Source organism: Siniperca chuatsi, linkage group LG7 (genome assembly GCF_020085105.1).
Source record: "Siniperca chuatsi isolate FFG_IHB_CAS linkage group LG7, ASM2008510v1, whole genome shotgun sequence".
NCBI classification, from domain to species: domain Eukaryota; kingdom Metazoa; phylum Chordata; class Actinopteri; order Centrarchiformes; family Sinipercidae; genus Siniperca; species Siniperca chuatsi.
In genome coordinates this window covers 15,997,946-16,008,889 of record NC_058048.1, presented here as the reverse complement: position 1 = coordinate 16,008,889, position 10,944 = coordinate 15,997,946, and positions in this window count along the sequence as shown.

Here is a 10,944-nt window from a genome sequence, read left to right as displayed (position 1 = left end):
ATTTTGCATATGAATGCATGCAGAGTTAAGCATAATTGCAGTGGGATGTCCTTTTTTTCAACATAATAGGCAGAACATTCATATTAGGACATATGCAAAACGTTTCTCCATTGTTATTCACACAATATTCAAATAAAGGGAAGTAATGTAGGGTTAAAGAGCAGTAATGGTCAAGAAGCTAAAAACCACTTAGTTAAGGTTGTGGAAAGATTGTGGTAATGGTTAAATAATTAATTAAATGTTAATAAGTATCACATAATTTTTTTAGGCAATAGCCATTCAATGTATTTACATTCTGTATTTACCTCGCTTTATAGAAGTTTATATTTTTTGTGGCAGAGTCTGCCATTGTAGCGCTGAATTCAACATGGTGTTATAATTATTTTGTTCTCATTTACTTATTTATAAAGAGCTAACTAATTATTATTCCTGGTGGAAATTACAAATTAACTTGCTTTTTTTTAATGAATATCCCTGCATTGTAACATTCAAGTGATTGTTTCTGCTATTGAAGTGCATGTTCAAAATTGTGTAATAAACTTTACTGCAAGTTTAATCACAAAAGCAAACCAAAGGTCTAACCTTGTAAGGCATAGCAACAGAAAAAGCTGAAATACACTCCTCTGGACCAAGGCCACAGATGTTATACAGATGCACCTTGGAAGCCCTCTAGTGGATGGTTTGTTGGGCAGAATACGAAACCGTAAGGCAAAGATCTCTACTCCAACTTTGGGATGCAAGACACACAAGCATAGACCTAATGCAGGTTTGTGAAATAGATACACTTGCACACATACACATAAAGGACCATGGAGAAATCCAGGTAGCAAGATCATGTTTCTTTCCAACAAAGAACTCTCTTTCTGTGTCTATCTCTTTCACGCACACACACATTGCTCATGCCATCCACATTCCACAATCATGTTACTCATCAAGAACAGAGCAGAACAGAGTATTAGTTGTAGGTGGTAATTCTGCTGTGTAGTGAAATTACAACAGATTATTGTTAATTTAGATTTTTTTCTTGGGAGGGCTCAGCCCCCCTTAATGACCCTTGAGCCTCAGGTATGTATGCAAGTCTGTATGCAACGCAAATCTGAAGGCATGAACGTGTGCACATACATCTTTCAAGAGTATTGATGGACATGTGTACACATACTAGGTGTATAGTATGTACTCTATGTTAGGTAATTCAACAGTCCCAACACTGGTGATGGTAAAATTTTGTTGATCCCAGACAGGATAATATAGAGGGACATGTTCCCATTCACAAACACAAACACACCTTGTGAATAAGCTCTGAATGATCTGAGGCCTTCACTTCTGAAGATATGGAAATCACTAACAACTTTTAATGATTTTTAAATCCTACCTATTATGCAGAGATAAGTAACGTGTTACTCCCTGGAGTACTGAGAGTGACACTCAAACATAAATGCTGTACTGTATGTCTTTGTGTACAGACACAATACATGCATGCAAACACACACTCACTGACACTTTTCTGGTCTCACTGAGCCCCACAGCAGGGATTAAGCACTGGCCTAAAGAAAAATGTGTTGGATCAACCATCTGCATAACAAGGAGAGTTAGATGACTAGTGGCCTATCAGTACCATATCAACTTTAAGGCTGACATATTTAAAAAGGCATCTTTTGTGGTTCATTTGGTTATTCCAACCACATTGGGCCACCATTTTCAAACACCGAAGACATAACTTTTGGAAAAAGTTCTCCAAAGGGAATACATTTTATCTCAGATCTGCCACCTACTCCATCCAAATACTCCAACTTGTGGATGAGGTATGTGATGCTCTACGAAAATGCTGGCTGTGACTGTTATTTGAGTCATGAACAAGCTGCACATTCAAAGTGTGCTGATGCACTCCATTCTTTAGGCTCGGTCTGCAAGCAACAAACTTCACCAGAAAAACAGCAGAAAGCCATTTGAGAGACGTGGTGTAATGCTGCTGGAGTGGCCTGCAAATGCTCATATCAAATATCAAATTAATCCACATTAACAATTCCTAATATTCACTATTCATTATTATTATTATCTTTTCATAACAACCTCATCACCTATTGCAAAGAGTGTAGGAGGGGATACTGCTATAGGCGGCGTGTCTCTCAGGAAACAGCAATGAGAGAAACATTTAAAAATTTAGCATAGAAATACCTCTGGGAATTGAGGGAAATGTATGACGTCATGACAGACTGCTGTGAACCAGCCATTCTTGAAGGACTTGCAGAGTCAGAGTGAGGCTGGGATGTGCAATCAGAGGGGCTGGCCAACATGTCCACTTTTGTTCCCACATTTTTTGACGTGATGGGCATTAAAATGTTCTAATACACAACATGAATTTGAAGTGTAGGGAACAAATTGCACATTGACCATCTGGCTGCACTCATGCTGGTAAAAACAATGTACATTAAGCCCAGACCGACTTCCATATGTAAAATAATGATGTGAATTTTCCATGGGTACTTATTTGCCCAAGCTGCTGTGATTGTTACAATCTCCTGGGATTTTACTGTACATTAATCTTTCTTTCTTTCTTTCTTTCTTTCTTTCTTTCTTTCTTTCTTTCTTTCTTTCTTTCTTTCTCACCCTCCCTCCCGCTCTCTGTTGCTGTAAACTCACAACTCCTATGGGAAGGTGTTGGGAAGATAAGAAACAGACAGTCTGGAAAGCAGGGAGAGGCAGGAAGGGAGCGGGGGAGTGGAGTAGTGGAGCCTTTTCAGCTGTGTCTAGTGCTTTATTCTCTTTCTATTTATGATTCCCATTCCGATGTTTATTAGGCAAATCCTGGTTTAGTGGAGGTACACATGCACACAGACACATAACGCACATTCCAGCATAAATTGCTAAATATAAATACAAATTACATACAAATTGTATGTTAGAATTGAGTTAGAACACCAGGTGGTGCATTTTGTTGCATAACTTTGACATTGTGCGTTGTTCAGGGACTACTACTACTGAGAAAAGAGGCAGAAGGAATGAAAGAGACACAGACTTTAAAGAGAAACAGGAAGAAGCATGTGAGGTAATGACATCACCAGTGACTTTGTAATATCTTTATTTATCCAGGTTAAAAAGCATAGTTACCTGGAAGCTGCCCAGCACAGCCACATTCTTTTACCATTTAGTTAGTGCCATCATGATGGTAGCTGTGAGGCAGCGGGGAGTGTTGCTCATTTACTCATCATAGCTTCTCTGTAGCTTTTTGCTGCTGTTCTGAAACGTCAAACCAACGACCTTCTGGGCACAAGCCCAGTGCTGTAACCTTGTGTCTACCTTCAACTCCTACTTTACAAATTGTAGAGCATTAAATCCTTTATGTCTGTGTGTGTGTGTGTATGTGTGTGTGTGTGTGTGTGTGTGGGGCATACTCTTACTACAGATTGCAGACACAAGATGGAATAATACAAACCACACAAGCACAAAAACAAAAACAAGACTTGCTAGTAAACACTAATTTATGTGGCTGTGGAGTATATGTTCTTCTCTTACATCCTCCTTGTCTCACTTACTTAAAAGCTGCACTAATTAATAATTTCATATTTGCTCACAATGATAGATAATTATTTGACTCTGCAGTTCCCTTCAGCTGTTTTTTTTTAAACTTTTTTCAGCTCACTCGTTTTTTCAGTATGCCACATGCCCAGCGCCAAACAGCAGACAGACAAAGTTAGCGACTAGCTTGTGAACATAGTGGTAAACATAGTGGAGCATTTAGCAGCTAAAGAGACAACCATTTCCCTCAAGATTTGGTGGAAACCAAAACAGAGCTAAAAGGAGAGTGAATATTGGACTTACATTCACCAGGTGGCCAGAAAAATGACTCTAAATCAATGCTAATGTTGCTAGATGTCTAAATAGTAAACTGTTTGCTAACATCCATCCATCCATCCATTTTCTACCGCTTGGTCCCCGTTAGGGGGTCGCGGGTGACTGGAGCCTATCCCAGTGACTTCGGGCCTTAGGCAGGGCACACCCTGGACAGTGGCCAACTCGTCGCAGGGCGAACACAGACACAGACAAGGACAGACAACCATTCACTCACACATTCATTCAATACGGGCAATTTAGAGTTATCAATTAACCTACACATGCATGTCTTTGGACGGTGGGAGGAAGCCGGAGAACCCGGAGAGAACCCACGGTAACACGGGGAGGACATGCAGACTCCACCCAGAGAGATTGTGTGATGTTGGTCCGGTCCGGGAATCGAACCCACGAACCCACGATCTCCTTATTGGGAGGCAGGAGCTGTAGCCGCTCTGCCACCGTGCACCCCCTGTTTGCTAACATGTTCACCATAAAAACTTAATAAAGTGATAAAATGTTAATGTTATGTTTACAACTTCTACTGCTTCCAAGTGGAAAATTCGATGAATTCAACTTTAATATACTATTAGAGAATCATATCCAAATAAGATTTTTCATTGTTTTTGTTTTTGCCTCTGAATGTCCTGAGAGAGAGATAGAGAGAGACCTGCTAGCTTGAAAAGATAGTCCAAATTTTTGTTTGTAATTTCTACACATCTGCAGTAAAGACAACTCATTGACAATTACAATTTTGTGTATTATTGTGCTGTCTATGTGCATGTATGTTCTCCTTCCATTACATCTTATCAGAAGATATAACATTCCAACTCTGTTCAAAATGACTTTCAAGGGTCTTTCTCCTCATCTCTCAGTGAGGTGGATGCCCACTGCTGGGTTTATGGCTTTACAAATACGCAATTACATGTGCTTCCGGGTACGCCTGCTCACTGTGAGCCAGTGTGACACTGGTACAATGGGCCAATAATGGCTCTCTTGCTGGGCAATAAGCCCATAAGGATGATGACTAAATGGACCAAGCGTTTCCTTATGCCTCTCCTCCACTTGCTTGCTCTCTCTGTCTCGTATTGAGTGTTTCTATGCATCTGTGCATACAGCTTGGGTATGTGTACATGTGCATATCAGTATGCATACATGAATGTACAATATGTAAGTGTGCAAATGTATATGTGACTTGCCACTGTTTTTAGAAAAAAGATTACCTCTGCATCACATGCATGTCTGTCTAGCTGACCCTCTTACATTAAACCTGCAGATTCTTGTGCGGTATTAGGCAATTTCCAGGCCAGCTGGGAAATGTAGTTCATCCATTTTGTCCCACATTTCCTCCCAATTGGTTGTCCCCTCTGTATCTCTAGTGAGGAACCACATGGGAGCCTCTTTGTCAATTGCCTGAAGAACAGAAACAGACCAGCACGCCTGCAGGGAAATCTCAGTTGGGCAGTGTGTATCCACAAGCTCATTCTTTTGGTCACTACCTGGCACCACTATAGCCACTTAATTGGTGATTCATGTCACAACACGCCTCACTGTCACTTGAATAAGTCAGGTTATGCTCTAAAAGAACTAGTTTGTACAAAATGTTGTCCCACCTTGTCGGATGGCAAAAGTGTTTACAGCTGTCCCAAGGGGGGGGGGGTCCTTCACTTGGGATAAAAGTCTACCCTTCCAAGGGAGGGGAATGCCCCTGTTTTCTCAGTTTGGATGTGCCAGAGCTGCTCTTTATCTTGACTGTATCTTAGAGATCTTAGTCCAAAAATACAAGAATGCAAAAGCCACCCTGATGAACATCAAAAATGAGAGAGGGGATAAGGCAATTTCAAAATTCTGATAGCTACCTTGAATGTCATTGAGGTTGTGCACCAATTACCAGGATGGAGTCTGCATCATTAATTTGGAATCTGAGGCTCAGCATTTGACCAGAGTACGAATAACATTTATTTTTCAACAAAGACATCAGGTTCTGTATATGTTGTGTAGAGAGTAGTTCCATATTATGACTGATAAAAGATAACTGTAGTATATATATATTATTATGCATCTTCCTTTCTTTTAGTAGAGGTTGTCATGGTATAACAAATTACTGTAATAAATAACCATGCATATGCATTTCAAAGCTCTCATGTGGCAAAATGTGGGGCAATTGTTAAAGCCCCTTGAGGCAAATTGTGATTTGTGATATTGGGCTATATAAATAAAATTTACTTGACAATGTGACAAATAAATTTAATAGAGTAGTAGAGATGAATAAACACAAAAGAAGAATAGTGTTTTCTGCAACATCCAAATAGTTCTACCAGATTGTACCAGAAAGTCACTCATTAGAAGGTCATTCACTCTACAGATTTGGCCAGTGTCGACCATCAAAGCCCTGCTTGCTTCCAAAGAGTTGACTTTTTTTTTTTTTACTGACTAATCTATACCATACTAGTATTGCTAAAAGTCTGATCCACCATGGCAGAATTTTACGCCTGGAAATCAACTAATTTAAAACATCCGTAGGCCAGTTTCATAGCAGTGCTATTGGTTGCTGTCCAGAATAGAAAGTTCTGCAGAAGCTTAACCACTACACTGTCCCTCAGGAATAATTTCTATTTCAGTGTAAGAACACTGTTTGCCAATGGATATGGATGAGATGATTGGAGGGGGGTTGTAGAGGAGAGAGACAGGAATATTTTATCCCAGAGCGAACCTGTTTGGCAAGTCCTTCTGGCTGTTAAGCTTTGATCGGCTTGTGCATCCTTGATTGGAATGCTTAGAGCTGAACAGAATATATGTATGATTTGGTACAGTACAATAAGGGAGATATAAAATATTAAAAAGCGCAAAAAGAAAACTACTTTGTTCTCTTTTATGTCACAGTGTGAGGCAACACCCCATAAATTCCTGCTCCATTGTAGCTAAAGAGCTCCTCTAATCTGATTTAAAGATGAAACTTCTCCTTTTTTCAGTTACACATTGATTCTGACGATCATGACATATGAACTTTGCATCACTTCCCAAGTCTTATTGGAGCATTAATTAACTTATCACCTCTCTTCTTCACTCTATCCAACATGTATGTGACTGTGGCTGGAGTCATTTTCAAAGCAATATAGTAATAGTGACCTGTAAAGAAAATCTAATTCCTATTTTGCCTGTTTCAGTAAAACAATAAAATACCCTGGCTTTTCTCTGTAGAAGTTGCACTCTGACCCCTATTTACTAGAATCAATGCAATTCATAGAAACCACTAGTTGATGTAGTGGTAAATAGATTGCCCTAGGAGGCTTGTAGCATCCCTCAACCTCTGTATTTACAGAGGAATTGAGGCAGCCTGGTGTATAGCCATGATTGCATTTTTGTATTGTGCCTGCCATTCAGGATTTCAGTTCTGGGCCCCTCGTTTCATTTTAGCAGTTGTGATAAAGCTTGCAGTGGGATGGGTTATGGAAATTAGTAATAGCTTTTCCTGGAACTATTTTCTTGGAATATGGATGAGAGTGTGTGTGTGTGTGTGTGTGTGTGTTAGCAGTGTCAGTGAAGTAAGAGCAATGTGTGCTAACATGCTGTAAGTGCCATGGTGCCACATGGGGAGGGTTGGACGTGAGTGGGTGAGAACCAGAGGATAACAGTGGAGTCAGTGAGGTAAGACAAACGAGGACAGGGAAGGGTCAGCATTGTAAAGACGGACATGAAGGCTTGGACTGCTGATCTGACTTGACCAGAGTTCAACCAGGGACAGCAAGAAGGGAGGATACGATGTTAAGATGAAGGGAGGATTGAGCTAAATGGACTGGTTCAGTCACTTACAGTAAGATCAGCAGGGATGTGAGGTCTGGGCCTTCTCAGTGAGGATGAATGTTGTCTGAAAATATCCATGCCCCCATACATTATTATCAAAAGTTAACAGAAGAGGAGTTATACATTAAAACCTAAACAAAATTACCATAGCTGAAATAGCACAACAAAATTGGACTCTGGAAATGTGGACTCTCAAACATCAGATCTCTGTCATCTAAACCTGTACTAGTGAACGATTTAATATCAGAGTATCATATTGACTTATTTTGTCTTACTGAAACCTGGCTGGGTCATGAAGAATATGTTAGCCTAAATGAATCCACTCCGCCCGGTCATATTAATACTCACATTCCTTGAGGCACCGGTCGAGGAAATGGAGTTGCAGCCATCTTGTTCTTAGTTTTTCACACCCAACCTGGAAAACCACACCCATGATCTTGTTCTGTTATATAGCACTGAAACTGAACATTTAATAGTCTTTCCACAGATGTTACAGACACGCCAGGTTCCCCCATCAGCCAGCCTCAGCGCATTCCCTCAACAGAATACTAATCATACACACCTGCTCCCCATCAGCACCTAATCACAACCGGGATAAAAGCACTCCACTCACCTCTGTCAGTTGTCTGGTCTCGTTAGTAACAAGAAGGACTCTTCTCTACTCCACTCCAGCGTGGTCCTTCTCCAGCATGTTTTCACCGTCTCCGCACCTTCATCGTCTGTGTGGGATTCTCCAGCCTTCCTCGTGTGGTCTCCTGGTTCCCTATCAGCTACCCATCCACTATCTCCAAATCAGTAAGACAAAGGACAGCATCTGTGGACAGTCTGCATCCTATTTGTAACCCATAACCTCTCCTCGTACCTGCATACTGTGTTGACCTTGCTGCAATCCAAATAAACCAACATCTGTTTCCATATCAGTGTCTCCTGCCTCTCTGTCCGTAACAACAGAATCCTTCATTATCGGACCATTATTTAATAACTTATGAACTTCTATTACTGGACTACATGCTATTAGGCAAAAACTCCTATTCTAGATGTCTATCTGATAGTGCTGTAGCTAAATTTAAGGAAGCGATTCCATCAGTGTTTAATTCAATGCTATGTCTCAATATAACAGAGGACTCCTATGCTGATTTCAGCCCCTCCCAAATTGACTAACTTGTTGATAGTGCTGCAGGCTCCCTGCGTACGACACTCAATTCTATCACCCATCTAAAAAAGAAGAAAATAAAACAAAGCAGGTTAGCTCCATGGGATCCAGGGGTTTTAGCCAACTATAGACCTATATCTAACCTTCCCTTTCTCTCCTTGAGATCCGTCAGAAAGCAGTCGCCAATCAGTTGTGTGACTTTCTAAAACAATAGTTTATTTGAGAATTTTCAATTAGGATTTAGAGTGTATCATAGCACAGAGACAGCACTGGTGAAAATTACAAATGACCTTTTAATTGCATCAGACAATGGACTTGTCTATGTACTTGTCTTGTTAGATCTTAGTGTTGCATTCGACACCAATGACCATCACATCCTAAACTTTCATTGTTATGCGGATGATACACCATTATATCAATTGATCAAGCCAGATGAAACCAATCAGTTAGCTAAACTTCAAGCATGCCTTAAGGGCATAAAAACCTGGATGACCTGCAATTTTCTAACGTTAAACTCTGACAAAACTGAAATTATTGTACTTGGCCCCAAACACCTCAGAGACACGTTATCTAAATATATAGCTGCTCTAGATGGCATTGTCCTGGCCTCCAGCCCCACCGTAAGGAACCTCAGAGTTATCTTTGATCAGGATATATCCCACATGAAACAAACTTCAAGGACTGCCTTCTTTAGCCTATGTAACATTGCAAAAATCAGGCACATCCTGTCTCAAAATGATGCCGAAAAACTAGTCCATGAATTTGTTACTTCTAGGCTGGATTATCGCAATGCCTTATTATCAGCCAGCCCAAATAAGTCCTTTAATAAGTCTTTGCAGTTGATCCAGAATGCTGTAGCATGTGTACTGACAAGAACTCGGAAAATAGATCATATTTCTCCAATATTAGCTTCTCTGCACTGGCTCCCTGCATAATCCAGAATAGAATTTAAAATCCTTCTCCTCACTTACAAAGCTCTTAATGTCTTAATGGTCAGGCACCATCATATCTTAAAGAGCTCATAGTACCTTATTACCCCATTAGAACACTGAACTCCCAGAATGCAGGGTTACTTGTGGTTCCTAGAGTCTCCAAAAGTAGAATGGGAGCGAGAGTCTTTAGTTATCAAGCTCCTCGCCTGTGGATTCAGGTCCCAGTTTGGGTTTGGGAGGCAGACACCATCTCCACATTTAAGAGTAGGCTTAAGACTTTCCTCTTTGATAAATCTTATAGTTAGGGCTGTCTTGGGTGAGTCCTGAACCATCCCTTAGTTATGCTGCTATAGGCCTATACTGCCTGGAGACTTCCCATGATGCACTGAGCTCCTCTCTCCTCCTCTCCCTCTCCATCTGTATGCATTTTTATCCCATTAATGCATGTTACTAACTCGACATCTTCTCTCTCCTGTAGTTTTGTGCTTTCTTGTCTCTCTCTTCTCACCTTCTGTCGCTTTCAGCAGGTATTTCTGCCTCCAGAGCTGCAGAGTCTGGATCTGTCATTGTGGGCCACCTGCTGCTCGAGAGCTGCTACTACAATTGTTATTATTAGTCATGTTGTTATTATTATCATTTGTAGAAAAGGTTTCAGTCGTAGTCATCTGGAGACTGTTTTCAGAATCAAGACGTTTCGGCTCCCATCCGGAAGTCATTCTCAATTGTGAAAATGGTCTGAGAACTCAGAAATGTATTAACACCATGTATTAACACCATGGTCAAGCCAATCATATGCTAATCAGGTACTTAACATTGATGAGGGAGGTGCAGCCAGAGAACAATAGGCCTGATTACTGGGCCATCATGGAAACAAAAGGTCAGTTTCAGGTGAAACTAGGCAGGGTAAACAGCAGACACTCAGGAAGACTCCTCCCTCAGGGCAGGGCCTAAGAAACACAGAGTAGCTTAAATTTCTGAGTTCTCAGACCATTTTCACAATTGAGAATGACTTCCGGATGGGAGCTGAAACTTCTTGATTTTGAAAGACTCCAGATGACTACGACTGAAACCTTTTCTACGACGGAACACTCCTGGACGAATGAGGGACTACACCGTATTATTATCATTATTATTCCGATCACTATCATTCCTATTATTATTATTTTATTAATATTAATATTAATATTACCACTACCATTACATTATTATTATTTTAAAATTCTAGGT